The following is a 22,793-nucleotide window of genomic DNA, read 5'->3' on the forward strand; positions in this document are numbered from 1 at the left end:
CCCGTTTTCAATGGAGTCCTGGGGAGAAAAGCTCCAAAACAGAAAATAGATATACATTAACATTTGATAGTAATTACTAGATACATTGAAGTAGCAAAAAATAAAGTCATTATAATTAGACAGTACAAGCCTTGGTACATGCAATTGAAGGAACAAAATGCAAAACATAATTGCAGATTAATGACAATTAGACAGTAAAAGCCTTGGTACATGCAATTGAAGGAACAAAATGCAAAACATAATTGCAGATTAATGAACAAACATAGAAGGTGAATAAGGTAGATTAAGGTATTTAAGGGCATTTGGTAGAGTTGTTTATGAGGGGTGGGAGCAAGAGCATTCCCATTTAGATGCTAGGTGTAAGAAAAGTGACTTCTTGAAGGTAGAGTGGTTAGAGGTAATGCGGATGTTAGGTGGTAGAGAGTTCCAGAGGCGAGCGAGGCTGAAGGAAAGGAGGTTTTTGCCTGAGGGATGAGTGGGTTTATGCACTTCTAGTAAATTTTGATTATTAGACCTTAGCACTCTATTTGGTAGGTGCATTTTAAAGGGCAGAAGCAAGGGAGGGACACTTGGAGGGTTTAGGATCAGTTTATGGGCTAGAGTTAGTTGAGTGTAAGTAAGATAGTTGGGAAGTTCTAACCATTTTAGTTTATGGAGGAGAGACAATGGTGAGTGGAAGACCTTTGAGTGGCGAATTTAGCAATTTTATTATAGCATGAAGTGAGCTGTTTTTTTAATGAGGACTGAAGATTAGTAAGTAGTGGGGCACCATATAGAAGGGAGGGGATAAGAAAGGAAGTAGCTAGAGTGGTTTTAGTGGTGGATGTAAGGTAGGCATTTTGTCTATACAGCATACCAATTTTTTGATGTGTTTTTTTGATGTTTTTTTGTAGGTGGGAATTGAATTTTAGTTGGTTGTCGATTTGAACCCCGAGTAGTTTGGTGTCTGATACTATTTTGAGAGGTAAGTTATTTTGACTGGTAATTAAGAATGAGTTCATGTTGGGGGGAGTGAGTTTGGAGGGGGTAAATAACATTAATTTGGTTTTGGTGGCATTAAGAGCTAGATGATTGCTAAGCATCCATTGCTCTGTGGAAGAAAAGGTGTCTTGAGTAAGTTTTTGTAGGGTGGGGATAGAAGAGGCAGAGCAGATGATAGTAGAATCATCAGCATATTGAATGATGCTGGAGAAAGGGATAGCTTTGTGGAAGTCATTAATAAAGATATTGAAGAGTAGAGGACCCAGTATGGAGCCTTGTGGAACTCCGGTAGGGGTAGTTAGGAAGGAGGAAGTTGCTTTTCCACTTTACAGCTTGATTTCTGTTGGAGAGATAGCTAGAGAACCAGTTCAAAGATGAGGAGGATAGGTAGAGTTTGGAGAGTTTAGTTAAGAGCAGGCTGTGAGAGATAGTATCAGCTTTAGAAAGATCAAGGAGTATGGTGGAAACGATTTGTCCTGAGTCACGGGCTTTATTGATGATTTCAAGGAAGGAGAGAAGGGCAGTCATGGTGCTATGATTTGGTCTGAAACCGTGTTGTGTGGGGTGATAAGATTGTTGTCTAGGAGATGAGGAGGAGTTGGAGTTGTACACATTTTTCAAGGATTTTTGCAATGGGGACAGGATGGCTATGGGACGGAAATTAGTAATGTTGTTATTGTTACCACCTTTGTGTAATGGTATGATATATGCTTGTCTCCAGATTTGGGGAACTGAGCCTTCTTGAAGGGAGCGGTTAATTAAGATGCTGATGGGGTAGGCAAGACTTTCCATGATGCCAAGAAAGTAAGAAGGGATATTATCAGGAGCATTGGTACATGGATTCAATTTCTGAAGGAGTTTCTTGATGGTAGCAGTAGGAATGGGATTTAAAGTGAAGAGAGTGCAGTCATGGGGTGCTGAATTTTGAGGTGGTATAGATGAGGATGGAATTTGTGTAGAAAGGGGTATAGTGGGATTAGTGGGTGTAGAGTAGGGTGTGGATGAAGAGATACTGGGGGTGGGTGAAGGGGTGTTAGATGAAGGGGAAGAAATAGAGAAAGAGGAGGTTAGTTTGGAAATAGAGTCAATAAAGAAGGAATTGAATTGGGTGGCTAAATCTAGTTCTGGAGCATTTGGATCTGGGTTTGGAGTATCTGGTTTATCATGATTATATGTATTGTAGCAGTACATGCAGTATCATCTCATTATATGTATTGTTACAGTATATCAGTAGCACCCAATTATATGTGTTGTGAGAGTGCATGAACTACTACCTGGTTATATGTACTGTGACAATGTATGCAGTATGACCTTATTATCTCTACTATGATAGTGTATGCAGTAATGCCTGATTATATATACTATTACAGTGCATGCAGTACTGACTGAATATATGTACTGAGTGTGTGTAGTACTACCCGATTATATGCACTGTGACAGCCCATGCACTACTACCTGACTATATGTGCTGTAACTGGCCAAGCAGTACTACCTGATTATATGTACTGTGAAGGTATTTGCAGTACTGCCTGATTATATGTACTGTGACAGAGTTTGAAGTCCTACCTGACTTTATGTGCTATCATAGTGCATGCACTACTATCTGATTATATATACTGTAACAGCACATGCAGTACTACCTGATTACATGTACTGTGATAGCACATGCAGTGCTATCTGTTTATATGTACTGTGGCAGTGTATGCTCTACTATCTGATTATATGTACAGTCAGAGTTAATGTTGTACTACTTGATTATATGTACAATGAAAGCACATGCAGTACTACCTTACTGTATGTATAGAGACTTTATATGCACTACTACCTGATTATACATGGTAGGGAGAGTTTGGCATAATAGTTACCTATAGTTACAAGGTACAGGGTTTGAATCTGACCTCTGGTTATTGGCTAGGCTTAAAATGGCATTTTCAGGGCAGTTATCCTAGTATTCACGTAAGAACCTGTACATATTTCACAACCTCTTACCACAAGAAATATGGACAATGTCAGACATATGAGGGCAAAGGTCCAAAGACATGGACGCATTTAAAATATTGGTCTTATAAACTTAGAAAGTTTCTAGAGTAACAGGATTTGTGTTAGCATTCATTTTCTGAAGGTTATAAAGTCTGAAACTCAAATGCATGCCATTATTTAGTGACTTTAATCCTTAGATCATCCCGGTGATCTGTCAAAAAAACAAAATTTTTATGAGGTACAGATCAAAAATATGAGGCAAAAATCTGGACATTTTGCAGAAATCTGTACAGTTGAGAGGTATGCACCTATATGACTTGTGACAGCACATGCAGTACTACCTGTTTATAAGTAATTTGACAGTATATACAGTACTGCTGGATTATATGCACTGTAACAACACATGCAGTACTACATGATTACATGTAAAGTGACAGCATATGCAATACTATCTGATTATATGTGCTATGACAGCAGATACAGTGCTGTCTGATTGTATGTACTGTGACAGCATATGCACTGCTACTTGATTATATGGGGGTAGGGAGGGTTTGGCATAATGGCTAAGATCTGCACATCATAGACCCAAGGTACAAGGTTTGATTCTGACCTCTGGTTATTGAGTAGGCTTAAAATGGCCTTTGCAGGGTAGCTTGCCTAGTGTTCACCTATGAAGTGGAATGTACTGTGATAGCACATGCAATACTAATTATATGTGCTGTAACAGGGCATGCAGAATTGCCTGATTGTATGAACTATGACAATGTTTGCATTACTACCCGATTAGAAATACTGTGACAGTATATACAGTACTGCCGGATTATATGTACTGTGACAGTATATACAGTACTGCCTGATTATACATACTGTGACAGTGTGACAACACATGCAGTGCTACCTGATTACATGTACTGTGACAGCATGTACAGAACTGCCTGATCATTTCTTCTGTGACAGCACTTAGAGTACTGCCTGATTATATGCATTGTGACATTGTATACAGTATTTCCTGATTATATCTACTGTAACAGTACATACTCTACTATCTGATTATATGTTCTATCACACTGCAAGCACTATCTGATTATAATTACTGTGACAGCAATGCAGTACTACCTGAATATATGTACTGTGAAAGTGTATTCAGAACTGTCTGATTCTAAGTACTGTGAGAGTGAATGCAGTACTGCATCTTTATATGTACTATGACAGCACATGCAGTACTACTTGATTATATTTACTATTATTGCATATGCAGTACTGCCTGAATATATGTACTGTGACAGTGTATGCAGTGCTACCCAATTATATGTACTAATGTACTGTTACAGTGTATGCAGTACTACCTGATTATATGTACTATCACAGTGCATGCAGTACTATCTGATTATGTCTACTGTTACAGTGCATGCAGTACTGCCTGAATATATGTACCGTGACAGTGTATGCAGTGCTACCCAGTTATATGTACTAATGTACTGTTACAGTGCATGCACTACTGCCTGATTATATGTACTATTACAATGCATGCAGTACTACCTGATTATGTCTACTGTTACAGTGCATGCAGTACTGCCTGAATATATGTACTGTGACAGTGTATGTGGTGCTACCTGATTATATGTACTAAAGTACTGTTACAGTGTATGCAGTACTACCTGATTATATATACTATTACAGTGCATGCAGTACTACCTGATTATATATACTATTACAGTGCATGCAGTACTACCTGATTATATGTACTATTACAGTGTATGCAGTAATATCTGATTATGTTTACTGTTACAGTGCATGCAGTACTGCCTGAATATATGTACTGTGACAGTGTATGCAGTGCTACCCAATTGTATGTACTAATGTACTGTTACAGTGTATGCAGTACTACCTTATTATATGTACTATTACAGTGCATGCAGTACTATCTGATTATGTCTACTGTTACAGTGCATGCAGTACTGCCTGAATATATGTACTGTGACAGTGTATAAGGTGCTACCTGATTATATGTACTAATGTACTGTTACAGTGCATGCACTACTGCCTGCTTATATGTACTATTACAATGCATGCAGTACTACCTGATTATGTCTACTGTTACAGTGCATGCAGTACTGCATGAATATATTTATATGTACTAAAGTACTGTTACAGTGTATGCAGTACTACCTGATTATATGTACTATTACAGTGCATGCAGTACTATGATATGATGTCTACTGTTACAGTGCATGCAGTACCCTTTATATGTACTAATGTACTGTTACAGTGCATGCACTACTGCCTGATTATATGTACTATTACAATGCATGCAGTACTACCTGATTATGTCTACTGTTACAGTGCATGCAGTACTGCCTGAATATATGTACTGTGACAGTGTATGCGGTGCTACCTGATTATATGTACTAAAGTACTGTTACAGTGTATGCAGTACTACCTGATTATATGTACTATTACAGTGCATGCAGTACTATCTGATTATGTCTACTGTTACAGTGCATGCAGTACTACCTGAATATATGTACCGTATCAGTGTATGCAGTGCTACCCAGTTATATGTACTAATGTACTGTTACAGTGCATGCACTACTGCCTGATTATATGTACTATTACAATGCATGCAGTACTGCCTGATTATGTCTACTGTTACAGTGCATGCAGTACTGCCTGAATATATGTACTGTGACAGTGTATGCGGTGCTACCTGATTATATGTACTAAAGTACTGTTACAGTGTATGCAGTACTACTTGACTATATATACTATTACAGTACATGCAGTACTACCTGATTATATATACTATTACAGTGCATGCAATACTACCTGATTATATGTACTATTACAGTGTATGCAGTACTACCTGATTATATCTACTGTTACAGTGCATGCAGTACTGCCTGAATATATGTATTGTGACAGTGTATGCAGTGCTACACGATTATATTTACTAATGTACTGTTACAGTGTATGCAGTACTACCTGATTATATGTACTATTGCACTGCATGCAGTACTACCTGATTATATGTACTGTGACAACTCATATGGTATTGTCTGCTTATCTGACTGAAGTGCAATCTTTTTAGTAGCTAACTTCTTACCCCAAACAACTGGTGCTGTCCAGAATGGCACCAGTCCAAACAAATTGACATTCTTCATTTTCTCCTGGTCTACCTACCTTCATGGGCAATTAATCACTTACCTTCTAAATGGCCTCCCACTGCTAGTGAGCCATCTACTTTGGTACATAGTTTCACATCCATATTATCTACCCAATCATCATACAAGAATGATATGCCAATTAAACCTCTCAGAAATCCCAGCAACAATTTGAGGCCTCTCCTAGTATCCTGTACCAGTGGTGCACATGCCTCTTATCTTTTGCTTGTACTGTCAATATCTTGGTAATGGTCATACCCAGCCCCACTCCCTGAAAAGTAAAATTAAGGTAACAGAATAAAGACATCATGGCTTCTACTACTCATTTCTGTTTGGTTAACATGTGTAGAATGTTAATCTTCAAATCCAAGTAATTTCTCCTTGACAGCCTGAATGCCTAAGTTTTAATAGCTAGCCCAATCCTAAAATGTCATCTTAGATGGAACCTTTAGATTATCTTCTGCCAGTGGCACATTCAGCACTACACACACATGCTTCAGGGGCAGGCTTTTGTCCTGAATTCTATTGTAATCTTTGCTGAGACAGTGAGAATTGAATCCTCATCCACTGGAGTGTTGTCACTCTTCCCTTTGTTTGCCAGTGGCTGGAGTGCTTGATGTCATCTCATCCTATGGACCATGAGGGAGAACAGCCTATCCATCAGACATAGGTGTACAATAATGGTGAGGTGTACAACCCTATGCACCATCCCTGGCATCTCCCTGTGGGTGATGAAATCACCACCTTTGCCATATATTCAGGTAGTACTGCATGCACTGTAACAGTATAGAGAATCAGGTATTACTGCATACACTGTCACAGTACAGATAATAAGGTAGTACTGCACACACTGTCACAGTAAATATAACCATCCAAACAGTGCACTTCTTTTTTAGGTCCTCATTATCCTAGATGCAGTGGAGGGTCATGCTATTTCTTCTTCAAAAATGGCAAGGACTTTTATTTTATATATATATATATATATATATATATATATATGTGTGTGTGTGTGTGTGTGTGTGTGTGTGTGTGTGTGTGTGTGTGTTTTAACTAGGGTAACTAGGGTTCTGAGCTGGTACATGACCCTTTTCAGCCAGTCTCTGGGCCATCTACCAGAACAGAAAAAAATGGGTACAGAAGTAATAAAAAGTGTACAAAAATATAATTTACAAATTATCATAAATAATCAATCAATAAAGCAGCTGTATAAAAATATATTTACAGCATAAATTGTGTAGAATAAGTCAATAGCTTATAAAATAGACCGTGAGTAGTCAATAGCTCAGCACAAAGTATTTAATGAATTAAAAAGCCATAAGAGTAAATTAACCTGTATGCTTAATATGGGAGTAACTGTATTCCTCATAAAGATATTATTTTTACTTTTTTTAAGAATTTTTAGTCTTTTAATATGACTAGGGACAGTATTCCAGTAGGTAGGGGCATGTTTTAGGAAATATTTTTCATATCACACCAGAGAAAAAGGGAAGTCAGGTAATTTCCATTTTATTGCTACTAGAGCTGTGGAGTAAATACAAGGATTAATGATCTATAAGTTTGTTACACAAAGGTGAATTGCCCCTATCCTTGAGTACAGTTGAGGTGAAGTTATTAAGCATGTAGGTAGATCTGGCAGTGATTGGGAGCCATTATGCTCCCTGAATTGTGATGCAGAAGCCTTCATGATTATAATTAGCAAGAATTATAAAGAAAAAGTTATTTTCAATGGTTTGAATTGATGAGGTATTACTACTTGACTTATTGGAAGTAATGATTAAGGCATATTCCAGCCTAGGGATTACAAAGTTGTTTGTGATGGCCCAATGTACTTTTTGAGTACATAGACTGGATATGCTGTAGCTATTCTTTAATTGTGTTACTTGTGTTGCAGTGTCATTTATATGATTTTGAAATAAAGGTGAACTACCTAGTTTTATCTCATAATAACATTTGGTATTAAAATGGAGAAATGTGCCATGTTGGTCCACTGTCTGTGGTTCTGTAATACTAGCAAGTTTCTTAGCTGTACCAAAAACCATGGCTGTGGACTTACTAGAGTTAAGATCATCATCATCATCACCCTTTTTTCCCATATTTCTATATGGGGTCGGTGTATCATGTCAGCTGTCACCATCTCTCTCTCTCTCTCTCTCTCTCTCTCTCTTCAGTGCCACTCTCCTGCCTTCTTCAACACTCATGCCTGACTGTCACAGCTCTTCATTCACATAATCCATTCATTTCTTTGCTACATTGCTTTGTTTCCTCTTGCTTTCTTCCTGTCTGTCCCAAATCTTCTTTACCATATTGCCGTCTTCTTTCCTGCACATGTACCTGAACTATTGTAATCTGTTCTCTTTAATGTTTTTTGCAGTTGGAGCTACTTTGCCTTCTGCTCTCATTTCTTCATGTGTCCCAGTGTGCATCCTATCACCCATCTCAGGCACTTCATCTCCGTCACCTCTAGCTTCCTCAACTGCTCTGCTGTACCATAAAGTAGTACTACTTGTACAACTGCTTTATACACTTTACTTTTCAGCTTCTTTGGAATTCTTCTGTCATACACTACCCTTGACACTCTGTGCCAGTTGGCTGCAGCCCCTCTGATTCCAACTTTGACCTCCTCATTCAGATTCCTCATCTCCTCAACCACCCCTCCCAGATACCTAAATATGATAACCTGTTCCACTATTTTTCCTAGTATCTCAATTCTCAGCTTCTTCTGATTTCCCCATTTGCTGCCATTGCAACTGTCTTATCTGTACTCAGTTTTATTCCATCCCATGTGCCTTCAATTTTACATTTTATTCCTCTATCTTTTGCTGTAAGTCTTGTTCAGAGTCTGACTGTAAAGCCACATCATCTGCATACAACACCTTTGATGTTCTATCCCTTCTGACTTGTATGCTAAAGTAGTCCATCACCACTATGAATAGAAAGGGGCTCAGAGCTGAGCCCTGATGCACACCCACTCCCTCTGAGAACTCCTCTGTGAGGCCAAACACTGTTCATACGTGACTCATCGGGTCTTTGTAAATGGCTTGCACTAATTCAACCAATGTTTCTGGGACTTTCAATCACCACATGACTGCCCAAATCAGCTTTATGGGACCTTGTCATATGCTTTCTCCTAGTCTAGGAATGCCCAGCTGGACTCTTTTCTTATCTCTAGCTTCTTCTCAACTATCTGCCTCACTGCAAACAAGGTCAGTTGTGCTGAATCCTGATCTGAATCTGAACTGCTTGGCTCCCATCTTACTTCCTACTACTCTGTGTATTCGTTTAGCAATCACTCTCTCCAGACATTTCATGCAACTAGAATTACTCGTCATGTTTTTTGTCAGATAGTCAATTTCAAAATGAATCAAAGTGAATTTATGATGTTGTGGTTTGTTGATAAATGTATTTATGAGCAGTGATGAAAAATATGTCATCAGCATACATTGTGAGATTTAGATAAGTCCAAAGTAAGTCTATTAATGTAAAAAGGGTAGGGTAAAGTAGCTAAGACTGAGTCTTGATTCCACTAAAGGATAAGCTTATGCAGAGAGTGAGTTTTGAGTGGCAATACCGAAGGTTCTGTAAGACATGAAACTCTTAAACCATGTTGTTAACTCTGAGAAAAAGCCATTTCAAGGGCAATTTTTAGGTCAAGAAAAACAACCTCCATAATGACTGAAAATATGTCTGAGATAAGTGAGAAATATATGTTTGAGATGTCCTGTATCATACTGGGGGAGAGAACAGGATTAGTCTGAGATTTAGGAAAGATTTTTTTTTTTAATCTAAGGACCTTGATGGCATTCCATAATATTTATGAGTTTATAAGTTGACCTATTTGAAACTTTCAAAATACTAGGATTTGACATGATTATTTTTTATTCTGATAGTGCAGTTTAACTCTTGATAGTAATGGAATTTTGATGAGTTGTTAGGATCTTTTCTTTCCGTTCTAAGTGAATGTCTTACCCTTAATTATCTCCCTAAGATTTGTTGCAATCTGAGGTAAACAAGTATTTTTTAGTACTGTGTTAATGGGGAATAAAGATTTGTCTTGAATAGTTGTAAATAAGTTATATAAGTAGATAAAGAGGCAGAAGGATACGAGCAGTTACATACTACAGACTGGTTAGCTAATTGCAAGTTAGACATCAGTAATTTGTCAAAGCAGAATAAAATGAATACACAGTTTTACATACAAGGGATGTTTTTTGAGCTCTGAAAGATGAATACATAAGCACATGAATGTAGTATCTAAGGTTGTTTGGCAAGACAGGAACTTTATTATTTTGTTTTGGATTTTTGGGGAGGTATCTGAGTGGAATCACCTCTATCTAGCTGGATGAGATGAAAGGAGTTCATCTTTAAAGGCAGAGGTTGAAGGAGGAGCCCAAATTAAGGTTTATGTCCAAACAGATAATTACTATATATTTTCTGTGGTTATTGTATCAGGTAATGGTATATATGATTTGGAAACAGACATATTTGTATTTTTAATCTAGAATTAATTGGGTGCGTGTCCAATTATCACAGCAATCTGAAGCGTTGTTCCTCTTGGCTATTAAGGCAGTGAAAGATGTTAGCATTCTTTTTTTTTTTGTTTACTGATATTAACACTCCACCACCATTTCCCTACCCCTTGTCTGTTATCTGTAACAGTATACTAGTTATTGGAAAAGTAAGGTGCAAACACGCATTCTTAAATCAAGATTCCATAATGGCCAGTGTTTTGGGTTTGAATACAGACATCCATTTTCTCTGCTTGTGTCCATTTATTATTTAACCCCAAAATGTTCATGCCTTTAACAGGCAGTTTCTTAGAGTGGATGATTTGAGTGTATGACATTAGTGAAGAAGAAAATGAATATGAAAATGTTTTTGAGCTGTACAAAGGTAATTTAATGGAGCACATTTACAAAGCATTGTGATGGAGAAAATACATTCTTACATGCATTCGACATTGCTTTATCAAACTAATGTTTCCCCTCTGTTTTCATGTACAAGTGTCAGTCCTTTCTCCTAACTGACAGAAGATGGACAGCTGATCCTATCACTAAATTTTCTAACCATAGATTTATTGGATATTATATATATCTAATCGCATCATCCTATTAAATCCTGACAGCCTCCTTGACTATGGTGTCATTTGCTGACTCCTCTTTTATGTAATGCATACGATGCATCAGTTGACACTCCAAGCATTCCTTTGGTACTAGACTGAGTGGGAAATCTTGAACTCTGGGAAAAGCAGGATCTTGTATGGACCTGATACACTACCAGCTGACAATTCCTGCTTTAGTAAAACCCTAACCACATTTTCTTTATCTTTTATTGATTTTAGACAACTTCAGGCCTCCCCTGGCATTGTGCATTGCATCTGCAAAGAAAACCCTTACTAAACCGTTCCACTAAAGTATCAGCAACAGACTGATATGAGTAACTTGTTAGTAAAGACATTTTATTGAAGTATGGATTTCAAGGCTTCTGACTAGCAGTGTGGATCATCTCTTTACCTGAAAAGGAGACCATGCCCCTTCTTTATCCCACATTAAAATCATAAGATTCTCCTCTTCAAATGCTATCAGCTGCTGCTACCCTAATGCAGGTGTGACCATACTTTTTAAAACAGCTTGCCCCTGGATGAGGCTTCCAACATCTTGCACAAATATGGGCAAATGTGCCTAATATCCACATTCCTATCTACAAAATGATTATTATTATTTAAATTCATCAGTATTGTTGATGTGTTCTGTTGTCATGAATGTCGCCACCACTTGCACTATTTATTTTTGTTAAAGAACTTCTTAATAATTTTTTAGCTAGGGATGTGATTGCTAGGCTCTAATTTTATATTTATCAGTTGCCCAATATTTTATTAGTTTGTATAAGTTTCATATGCATTGTATGTTTTTGTTATAGGTGAGGATGACTTCTAAGTGTTGAAGTGTTTGTCTTTACTGATAAGATTTTTTATATATTTTTTATATTGTATATTTTTAAGAAGGGCTACATTGCACTTTTTTAAATTAATTGAATGAACTTGATTGGTTGTTCAAGTGTATTTAAATGTACTTCTGCTTAAATGAATGTTTGTTTTGGTCTGAAGAAGCTGATAGTGAAACCACTTACCATTTTAAGTCTTATTAAACAGTTGTATGGTCCTTATACTCTGTGGTTACCTCACTGGTTTATATTTTATTAGATTTTGTGACTTTTTATTTTTTGGCAGTGGAGCATTTGCCCTTTGGAGTACTGTTGGGTATACTTTTGTTATTATCCCTCTCCACTTTGCATTATAGGTTTCTGCTTGTGCTATGTACAGAGGCCTTAACTGTGTAGCTCTGAAATACCCCTTCAAATTGAGTAATCGTAAACTGCCTTGTTCAATTGGAAGAATCAGCTTATCCACTTGACTCTTGCCATCTTCCTCTCCTAGATAAAATACTTCAGGTCTTTATTAATTATTATCCACAGTTTCTCCTGCTGTTGATAAAACTATGCCTGACTTGTGTATAAAACTAAAGGGACTAAAAACATTTTAACTGCTTGTATCTTGTTATCCATATCCTTGTAACAGAGCTTCCAGTTTCTCAGTTTTTGTATTATGTTTTGCTTAGTCTCGTTCCACATATCCTTAGCTGCCAAACTAGAATCCTTTTTAATCCATACTCCTAAGTACTTCATTTTATCATGTCCCCATAAATATGGATATTGCTAAAACAATTTGTGAGTGGGTACATAATTTACAACCATTGCCTTTGTTTTAGTTTCATTAATTTTGTATCTGAAAAAGATATGAAACTTCCTCAAAATGTTCCATAATGCTGAAATGTCCTTTTCTGGTTTTATCAGGCATAAAATAATATCATCTGCAAACAGAGACAACTTTTCTTGACTACCATACCAATTATCCTTGAATTTCTGAGTCTCTCTTATTTTCTTTGTCATTTGTTCTAAATATAGTTCAAATAACAAAGAACAAACAGGACACTGCTGCCTGGTTCCTCTACTCAAACTGAAATTATCAGACAGGAACCCTCACACTTTAATTTTTACCTCTGATCCCTCATATAGCCTCCTAATTAACCTTATAATTTTATAAGGGAATGCAAAGGCTTCCATTGCACAGCTCATAATCTCCCAGCTTACTCTGTCAAAAAAAAATTCTGCATTAATTCCTACCAACAACAGTGGTATTTTCTTACATTCTGCTTCCCTCTGGATCATCAATGTCCTGTTAATGCTGTCAAATGTTTGTTTCCCCTTCACAAAACACATTGATCCATACCTATTAATTTTGGCATGACCTTTGCCATTCTTTTAGCCATTATGAACATTAGCACTTTATAATCATGGGTTAGGATTGAAATTGGCCTGTATGAAGCTGTTTACCTGATGGCTGTTTAACATCTTTAGATATTACAGCAACCACCACTTTCTTCTAGGATGTTGTTGCTTCTCCTCCTCTTAAAATATTGAAAAACAAAACCTTCCAGATATTTATCATTTTTTCCTCCTAGCTTCCAAACTTTCTCAGGAATAATATCTATTTCTATGGACTTTCCTGTGGATTGGTTATGCATGACCATTTTTATCTCATGTCCTTCTATCCTAACTCTTAGTATTTGAGCCTCATCTAGTTCTAACCTTGGCATATTTAGATCTTCCATAAACATTTCCATTTGTACCTTTTCTTGATCTCCATATTTCTCTGCTTCATACAGACTTTCATAAATTTTCCAATATATTTCTAGTACCTCTACAGGACCTCTTGTTATCATTCTTGTTATATGCTCCCTAAGCTTGGTGACAATGCTTTCTACTTTTTGTTGCCTGAGTCTTTGCACTAAAAGTTTTTTTTGCTCTGGAATTATTATCAAAAAATAGTTGCTTAACAGCAATCTTTCTAAACTCATGCATATTACTGAGGTAATCCTTTTTCTGCTTAGCATTCTACAATTGCTCCTCTTCTTGATCTGTGAGATTCCCCCTATTCTGTAACATTTGTCAGTCCCTCTGAATAATTATTGTTATTTCTTAACCATATCTCTCTTTCTTTTATTTCCACCTTATTTTTAAAATCTACTTTAATTTTATCCTACTCCCTAGCTATATTTTCAGAAGAAATGTATATCTTCTCTAATAAGTCCCACATTATTTCCACTATCCATTCCTTAAATACCTCTCTTTTCAATATAAAGATGGTAAAGTTCCAGTGTCTCATTTTTATGTCATTATCCTGTGTTTTTATTTTAGTTATTATTGGTCTGTTATCTGAAATAGTTATTGGATTTGTATCAAAAGTTTCAATTAAATGGACATGTTCTTGTGAAACATAAGTTCTGTCTAGCCTAGCCCAGTTGTTGTGTTTTGAGGAATAATATGTAAATTCACTCAGAACTCCTGCTACTGAATTGACATCTTCCATGAAAAATACTTTCATAAATTTCTTCAAGTACCTACCCTCGTTTGTTATATTTTCCATTCTGGGCCCACCAGACACATCTTCATTGCTGCAAATCAAATTCCTGTCCCCACCTATAAGTAATATTCCCTGCTGAAAACTGATTATTTATGCAAGTATTTTCTTAAGCTCCATTATATCAGTTTAATGTGAAATATACATACATGCCAGTGTAATCCCCCTACCTTGCCAGTAACCCCTTAGTACTACATATATACTATTATTATATTTTATCCTCTTCTATCACTATTGGTGCTCCTCTTGCAATTACTATAAGTACTCCTCTTTTCTTTTGTCCCAGGTATTCTGCTGAATAACCATGATGAAAACCTTTCTTTATCAAATTCACTTGTTCATTTCTTTACAAATATGTCTCTTGTAGCATAGCTATTTGCAGTCTACATTTTTATTTAGTTTTTAATATACTCTTTATTTTTGTATATATCTGTGAGACCATTAAAGTTTAAACATAATATAGAAAGCATCATAATATTAAGAAGTTATTACTCCCACCTTTTATTTGTAACAGCTTTTTTGTTGAGTATCTAGTTCCAGCTTTTGTGTTACATGCACACACTAATGTTTGGCAGGTCAATATTTTACACAGTTGTTTCTTGACATATCTATTTGAGTGTATGTCATATCTTACAAAACTTTCTGTTTTATGAAAGCCCTCAAAACAACAAAAAAAATCATCAATATATCCCTAAAACCTATTAACTTAATACTAACACACAAAACTATGTACATCTTCAAATATTGAAGTTTTACCCTCCCAATAGTAACAATTGTCCCAAACTGACAGCCACACTCACAGACTTGGGTTATCCTAAAAGGAATGTTATCCATGCTAAGACACGTGATACAGCCTGTACTTCTACTAAGTGCTGTCTGTCTTATCTTTATTGCTCTCCAGGAATGGGAAAACACTTGAATGCTTTCAGAAAACATTATCTCCTAGCTATTAAAATAAAGATGTATTCTGTTGTATTGCTCTTTATCAAATTCTCTCCATGGAGACATAAGAAACAGATACATTGCTGCTTCTACAACCATTTATTTATTTATTTTCTACAGGAATGCTTTATTATATTCACTGTGGTTTTACTTATTTGCTTTCTCTTAAAACTTGTTACTAGATCAACCCAAGAGCCTTAATCCAGTCATTCCTTTATGCAAAAATGAAAAAAAGCACATCTCGTTTTCTTATATCATACTGTTTTGACCATACTTTTCTTCTGTTTTTTTTTTTACATTGCAGTGCCTCCAATTCTTAAAACTACACATGGAGAAATAGAAAAGAGATAAAAAAACAGGGCCACTTGTTTACTTCAGTATCTTCATTACACTTGAAAATAACTGAGAAAACTTTACTTTATAGAATGTACATTATCTTATGCACTGTAAAGATAATACTGTTAAGAACAAAATTTTGTTTTACATGCAGTTAACTCTTTCCTTCCTCTTTCTCTCTCCTAAATGTTCCTCCGAACATTAATGAGATGAAGAAGGACATATGCTTTATAGTCCCCTACAAGTTTAGCAAAGTCAAAAAAGTCACAGAGTATAACTAATCAGGATACACCACGAGACACCTTCTTCAGCAAAAAACTTTATTCCAGTAGATAAATGAATATGAATAAGCGCTTTCGCTTGCCGCTAGCAAGCTTCTTCAGATACAATAACATGTGTTTGTTCAGTGGTATATATACCAATAACAGTAACTGCTAATCATGTCATTAAGCAATTCATTATACGATTAAACAATTAAAATAATCAGAAACAAATCACCACTAGCAGTGATTCTTTACTGAGCCAATTTCAGCTTCCTGGTTAAATGTATTACTGGTTTATAACTTCTTAACCGATCACTGCATAACGTAATAAAACACTATTTCATCTGTCATTAAAAAACTTGGCGTGTTTCTAGTGTTAAAAGTTATTAAAACAACAAAACAGATAGTCAAAACACTTTAGCGTCATCGGTACTATAAAATTGATGTATTCTCATTAAAAGTATCCTCACCCATATTACTTTATTGAGTTGAGAAAAACTCCTTCACTGACGATGTCACATTTTAAACTCTGCTTAATGCATCATCTTGGATCTTTTGCTTGAAAACAATAACTATTTTGCAGTGCTTATAAATCAAATACTTTCAAACAAGCAAATCCAAAGACACAGTTAAATGAAATAAATAAAATAAAATCACATATAATAAACTAAATAGAATTAAATTAAATTAAAATACATGAATATATAAATATATAATACATTTCCAAGACAATATAGCGTCAAATACAATGCAAAACCAATGCACACTAAAGCTCCAATTCCGCTACTGCAATATGAAAAGGAAGCATCACCATTTACCCTCATGAAGTCAATACTAGCTCTTGTTGGGCACCTGTTTACTTTAGTATCTTCATTATACTTGAAAATAACTGAGAAAACTTTACTTTATAGAATGTACATTATCTTATGCACTGTAAAGATAATACTGTTAAGAACAAAATTTTGTTTTACATGCAGTTAACTCTTTCCTTCCTCTTTCTCTCTCCTAAATGTTCCTCCGAACATTAATGAGATGAAGAAGGACATATGCTTTATAGTCCCCTACAAGTTTAGCAAAGTCAAAAAAGTCCAATATTTCCAGATGTTCTTGTTCTGTCATATTTCACAAATATAATTAATGCTTTGTAACCCCCCCATTTATTTGTCCATTTCTGGGCTGGTTCTATTCCTGTTTGTCTTCATCTCCCAAAACCAGTGTCTGCTTTCTTCCAATGTACTTTCAGTTTTTCTAGTCAACTCTTGTGCTTTCTTCTAACACTCAAGCATTTTCTATTGAAACATTGGAAACGGTTTCACTGGCACAGTCTTTATGTGGTCTTTATTACCAGAAGAACAAGAATCAGAATCTCCTTCTGTTTCACAGTCCACCTTTTTTTGGACAAACTTTTGTATTTCCTCCTTAACATGTTCTGCAGCAAAAATTATTTTGTCCCTCCAGGAAACAATATCCAGAAGATAGCTGGGTACAGCAGTTTGAATCTCATAGTTGCTTCTCGATATTCCTTGATTACTGGAATAAATGTATTCCTCTTCTGCCTGATGCACATTGAGTAATCATTTTCCACATACACTCTATTTTCTTTCATTTTTATTACTTTGTTCTTCTGCCACAGTTTTGTCAAAATCAACTCCTTCTGCTGGAAGAATTCCATCTTTACTATTAAAGGTCTAGGTTACTTTCTCATGGCCAAGTTTGGAGCATGCACATGTTGTGCCCTTTCAATTAACAACTCATGCTGTGGAATACCAGTCCAGTTGCTTATTTGTGCTTTCATAACATTAATACAGTCTATTCCTTGCAGCATCTCTGGTACAGCAGAAAATCTCAGGTTTTCCCTATGCACTCTGTCCTCTAATTTTATTATTTTTTGAAACATCTCTTTTTGAGTAGTCTCATATTCAGCCAGCCTTTTCTTCATTTGACCCCTGATTTATGCAGTTTTATTACCTCATTTGAACATCTGTTTAATTCTTCTTCTGTTTTTTCCAGCCTTTTGTTATTTTAGTTGATGTACTCAGTCAGTGATTTATTTTAATCAGCTCTGGATACATTTGACCTAATTTTTCCTCTATGTTACTAGAAGTCATGTCTTCTACCACAGCTGGAGCTTGATCTGCTTTTTGCTGAACTGCTGCAGAAACCTTCCCATTTAATGTGTTTTCCTCACCTTTTGTGATTGATTTTCTTTCAGGTTTTCTGAATTTCTTTTTGCTGGCATCCAGGCAGTGCAATTACTAGCCAATTGCTGACATTTATCCAAAACTATGAGTTTACTGGCTCTCTTTTCTGAGTTTCTGTTTTCATACTGGGAGAGTGAATTTAAGCTGTTGCTCAATGTGTAGCCATCTTGGAAACTCTATTGATTTTCATACCCACCCAAAGATTAGGGTGATATGTATGCTACCAAGAACTCATGTGACTACCATTGCCTTTCCGAAACCCTGATCACATAACCACCAGGCTTTACCACCTCATCCTCTATGCAACTCTGATAATTACAAATAGGTCTACATGAGAGCTGCCAACTCCAATCTTTCCTGTCAGTATATATATTAGCTATAAGAAACCTGCTACCCAATTCTCCCAAGTGTTAGCTCTGTATCTAAACAGGTTTCACTTTAATAGCACTGTCATGGCCACTTTAAGGACCTTAGCTTCAGGGTGGTCCTGCTATACATTCTAATGTACTTTGACCTGGTCCTGCTAATCAAATAGTTTACTTTTCTGAGTTTCTCTTTCTCTGATTGTGTAAATCCATGCTGTAAATGACTCAGATTGCAAGCTCTCCACCTTAAACAGCCCAGGAGATATCAAACTTGCTCCCTCATTGAGGCAGTACAGGGCCCCCACTGAGAACCTTGTATGTAAGAGGGTGACCCACCCTTTAATGTGTGACAACGTACTCTGTTTATCTACTAATACAGTTGTCTGTCTTTTCTGTCTAGTATGGTGCCCTCACAACCAACCAGTCCCAACCTATTTCTCAATTTGCACAAAACTATGTTCCCTAAAGAATCAATAAATTATTATAAATATTCCACCAAAACCTTCTTCATCAGTGTCAGCAATTACCATGTTGCCCATCACTTTAATGACTTTTCAAGACTCCACTTCAGTGATCTGAAATTTGTGACTGGTATTGAAGGTACTAGTTCAACCTACATTTGGACTTTGCTTTGAAACTTAAGTTCACCACCAGCTAGACTGCTGCTCCTTTTTTACTCTTCCTATTTCTAGTGTCCAAGTATTGTGAGTCTGACAAAACCTGTCAAGAAACTTAGTAGTCTGCTAAATGACTACAGAGTCTCAGTATCTGGTGGCTATGATACTCCTATTCTCAGTACTAAAAGTAAAATAAAAATAGTCAGTCATTGCACATCAGGAGACCTGTAGACCACTTTGTTATGATGGAAAATGTTTTGACTTTTTACAGATGACTGTATGCTCATCACAGACAGCTTACACTTGGTAATGGCATGGGTATTGGAAATTTTTGAAATTTTCAGAATGGAACCAAGATTAGAATGTGACTGGTCTAACATTTCAAGATAGCGTAGGAAGTCCATGAAATGCTATATGAATAGATTTAATAGAAAGAAGGGGGACTGGTAAATATTTGAGTCTAAAATTAAGGAAAATGGAGAAGAGTTAATTAAAATTAGGAAGGGAATAGACTGGCAAACGCTGTCTAGACATGGTGCCTGAAAGAGATAAATAGGAAAAAAGGTCTGAGGACCTCATACTGCAAGGATATAATAGTTGTTAATTCACATCTCTGCCCCCCACCATATCTGCAACAATAATCTGAACACACAACTCAATGGGTATGTTTACAGCAAACCTACTGTTGGGACATATATCGTATTGTACAACAAATTGTGCAATGTGTTTTTAGTCATGTTCCATGTTGAAACACTATCACTGGTGGCCTGTTGCTAACAATGTCACCTGCATTCCATTGTAAGGGCCACTATGGTTCCATATATGCATGTGTTCTGTTTGCTATGTGACTGCTCCATACATGATATTTTGAGTTAATGGGAATATCTATGCATGCTGTTAGATGTAGTCCTGGAATGTGTGGACTATTACTACCCACATATGCTCTATAACTGTGAAACAATAGCATATTTGGGAAGCCAGTACCCAGCAGAATCACCTCTCCCACCTCATCTGGCCATGTTACCAGGCCACAGCACATCTGGGACACAACCTGGGACTTCATCATCTGCTGGTCCTGCCCTACCTTCAGGTGGAACCACCTCAGGGGATGGTGTTTGTCCCCTCCCCCCGGGAGCACACACAGATAGGATCCTGTCACCTGAAGTCAGATCCCGGGTCTGGTGCAAAGGGAGCTCCACAGAGACTTGGGAGATGTGCTACACCACCTTGAGGCCCTTGATAAACAATTACAGGGTTCGCATGCTCCTCCTGTTCAGCCCCTAGCTGAGGCACCTTCAGGGCTGTGAAGGTGCAGTTGTCATTGCCCATGGGTGGGACCTTGGTCCCACTGTTTCCATTTGGGGGCTCATGGACTTCCACATTCTAAACACCACTCCCAATCCAAGGTGTTTACCAACCACATGTGTCATATTCCGCCCCTGTATGCTGTCTTGTCTGTCTTCCAACCCAACCTACCTCCCCAAATAAACCTACTATCATTCCCCAACATACCAATCTCACCTTCACAAACAAGGACAATGTGTTCCCAACATGGATTTTACACTAGACACAACTGTCCATTTTGCACCCACTTACTACTGTATATATATATATATGTGTGTATAGATATGTGTGATGTTTTCTCACACATTTCGTGCAGCACTGTCATTCAAAAGTAGGGGAAATGTATATATATATACATATATATATATATATATATACATATATATATATATATATATATATATATATATATATATATGTGTGTGTGTGTGTGTGTGTATATTTTGATTTTTACACACACACACACATATATATATGTGTGTGAGTGTGTGTGTGTGTGTGTGTGTGTGTGTGTGTGTGTGTGTGTGTGTGTGTGTGTGTGTGTGTGTGTGTGTGTCTGTATATATATACATATATATATATATATATATATATATATATATCTATATATATATATATATATATATATATATATATATATATGCACACACACACACACACACACACACACACACACACACACACACACACACACACACACACACACACACACACACACACACACACACACATATATATATATATATATATATATATAGAGAGAGAGAGACTGCATTGAAACATCAGGTTTACACTCTCTAACTCTCCTTCCTCCACAGCTGCCCTGTTCTGCCTTGCTACAAAACAGACAGGTGTCACATGTGTACACAGCCTAAAATCAGGGGGGTATATACAGGGACAGATTGCAGGTAAGCCTATTACAAATCTATGGCATTTGTGCATGATACATTTCATGTTATGACTGTCCTGTAGATGGTGCGGTCTGAAACCCATGTATTTATGAAAATGTCATTACTTCCACCACCAGCTATTTGCCACACTAATATACATGTCTTGAGGTAGAGAACACACACTATGATAGCTTACATCTTGCCACTCAGTGCTGATTTGCACAGTTGACAGGTATGGCCCACTGTCCACAGGGCCAGACGCTATGTCCATAGCAGCTGTTCAGCAGTACACCATTAAAACAACTCTTGAGGGCACATATAAATCTTTCCAGATCATCTATCCCATTATTACAAACCAAGTACTACATTCAATTACATGCATATGTGTTTCACATACCTATTGTAGTATTGTCCTCTCTTCTAGGTACACTTTTATGTGTCCCTTGTATTATATAGTTTTGGTTTGGTTTGGTTTGTAGTTTTAGTTATTTTATTTTTTTTGTTTTCTTTTCTTTTCTCTTTCTCTTTCTCTCTCTCTCTCTCTCTGTCTCTATCTCTCTATCTCTCTCTGTCTCCACTACAGGGATTGAGGTGATGTGAACTGGTTGCAACATGGATTTTGTAGGTGATGCTCATGATCAGGTGATGGCCTTTGCACCAACCATTGTTCATCACTTGCTAATTGCATGCAGCCCGCTGTGTAGCACTTCTAATTACCACTGCCATGGCAACCCACTACGATAAATTACTACATCATGTGTGCATTGTCCCTTTACCTTTCTTGTATGGCAGACATCCTTCCTGTGTATGGGCAGCAGTTTTACAGACAGCAGGTAGCAATACCTTTTACAACAGGACTTGCAGACACAGGCCACCTTCATATTTGTATAAGGTTCCAGACCTATGGACAGTGCCAGTATTGTTGTTATATGCATTGCATACCGCTAGTTTTACAGGGTTAGTGTGTACTTGCTAGTTATGCATGGAATAGCATAACTAGCATGTACTTGCTAGTTATGTCTGTCTGCATAGCTCTCAACTGTGGGCCTATCCATATGATGGCCAGAGGATTGGCTGTTATGTTTTGTCTGTTCACCACACAGGTCTTGTCTCTGATATATCAGTGGCATTCTGTCTGTTGAGTGCTATCAGTACATGTCTACATCCATTTGTATTTCTGACTTCATATTCCTGAGTAAGGGTATAATGCAACCAATCCTGTAACACCAGCAACTTT

This window comes from Protopterus annectens, chromosome 1.part1, assembly GCF_019279795.1.
Source record: "Protopterus annectens isolate FY-2018-M chromosome 1.part1, PAN1.0, whole genome shotgun sequence".
In the NCBI taxonomy this organism is placed as follows: domain Eukaryota; kingdom Metazoa; phylum Chordata; order Ceratodontiformes; family Protopteridae; genus Protopterus; species Protopterus annectens.